This window comes from Callorhinus ursinus, unplaced genomic scaffold, assembly GCF_003265705.2.
Source record: "Callorhinus ursinus isolate GAN/ISIS: 27379988/994484 unplaced genomic scaffold, GSC_fseal_2.0 scaffold9501, whole genome shotgun sequence".
NCBI classification, from domain to species: domain Eukaryota; kingdom Metazoa; phylum Chordata; class Mammalia; order Carnivora; family Otariidae; genus Callorhinus; species Callorhinus ursinus.
Window position 1 is genome coordinate 1 of NW_027406551.1, and position 1,661 is coordinate 1,661.

Genomic DNA, 1,661 nt, shown 5'->3' on the forward strand with positions numbered 1-1,661 from the left:
TGCATCACCAGAAAATTACAACCTGTACGTTATTTTCACTAAAAGGGTCACCACACAATGCAGTACCTTTGTTTGAGAGGGAAGTATTTTCCTTGTATTGGGCTTCCACAGGCCGCTCGCTTCTGTGAAGCCAAGTGTTTGGGCAAAGACTCCTACTTTCAGATTTTCTTTCCCATTAATGCAGTTTCGTTTTCTCTTCATTATAAATAGCCCCAGACTCTAAATATATTCCCAGGCGGGCCTAGGAGGTTTTCGGTGGTTTTGTACTAGGTTATGTGGAAGAGGTGCTGCCAAGTTTGTTTGCTGAAGATGGGATAGTTTCCCAAAGAGAGGAATGGGAGAAAGCAGGCAGAGAGCGCTGGGCCAGCCCCTAGAGGGCAGTACTGAAGCTCTCCGATGAGTAAGACTATTCTTATGGTATTATTTCCAATTTCCAATGTGGTTTTAAATTGCCATCCTAAAATGTCTTCGCCTTTTTTTAACGAAGGTTTCGGAAAAATATTTTTACTAAATTATCTTAAAAATAATAGCTTTTAGACAGAAGGCGATGTAATTGCAAGAACTACTTGAAATTGGAGGAGAGAAAATTTTCCAATCATGTTCCTAAATGGGTAGATCTCAAACATCTATCAATCCAAAACCTATATTCTATTGTTATATAACTACAAAATACGAAAAGAATTGTGAAACGAAATTTCCACTGTCCCAGAGAATCTCGCTTACTCGGGTGTTAGTGGTAACACTGTAAAATGAAACAACAATTTGGAAACTGGTCAATCTGGTGGATGGCTAAAAAGATTCACAGATTCAGGCCTTTGACCAAGTAATTCTCCTAATTATGAATTGCTTAAAAACAAAAGCCCTTCAAGGAGTAGGCTAAATATCAAGAGAATAGATTCGGTTGGGTGATGTTGGGTGATACTGAGGAATAATCTGCAAAACCTGCTCTCAAAAACTAATGTCCCCAAAGCAGGAACACTCCCTTAAGGAAGGAAGGGGTGAACTGCAGAGGTCAAGTAGTCAGTAAAGAGGAAGGTAACCTTCTCCAGGTGAAACTCAGCACACTGAGCACATCTTTCTTTCGTTCTTTCTTTTTCATTTATTGATTGAAGTAATCTCTACCCCAAAGTGGGTCTGGAAGCCCCGACTCCCAGACCAAGAGCCACATGCCCTGTCTATGCCCTTTCTTTCTCTCTTTCTCTCAGAATTTTCTTTCTTTTTAATTTATTGATTGACGTAATCTCTGCCCCAAAGTGGGTCTGGAAGCCCTGACTCCCAGACCAAGAGCCACATGCCCTGTCTATGCCCTTTCTCTCTTTCTCTCGGAATTTTCTTTCTTTTTAATTTATTGATTGACGTAATCTCTGCCCCAAAGTGGGTCTGGAAGCCCTGACTCCCAGACCAAGAGCCACATGCCCTACCCCCTGAGCCAGCCAGCCCTGGCCCGAACAGACACCCGAAGGGCGCATACCCGCAACGGGAAAGGCCAGGAGCAGACTTCTGAAAATATTCATGAATCTCTCACACCAAAAGCACAGAACCGACGAAGGTGGGACTTGAACCCACGCGTGCAGAGCACAATGGATTAGCAGTCCATCGCCTTAACCACTCGGCCACTTCGTCTGCACGCTCGGGCCTCTGGGGTACTTAATTCCAGAGCT

At 43.5% G+C, this 1,661-nt stretch overlaps 1 non-coding gene across 1 annotated transcript; it reads right to left on the reverse strand.

The window, feature by feature from the left end:
• Positions 1–1,541: 1,541 nt before the first annotated feature.
• TRNAS-GCU (transfer RNA serine (anticodon GCU)) lies at positions 1,542–1,623 on the reverse strand. The gene has a single exon. It is a non-coding gene; the product is annotated as a tRNA-Ser (tRNA).
• Between the last annotated feature and the right edge of the window lie 38 nt (positions 1,624–1,661).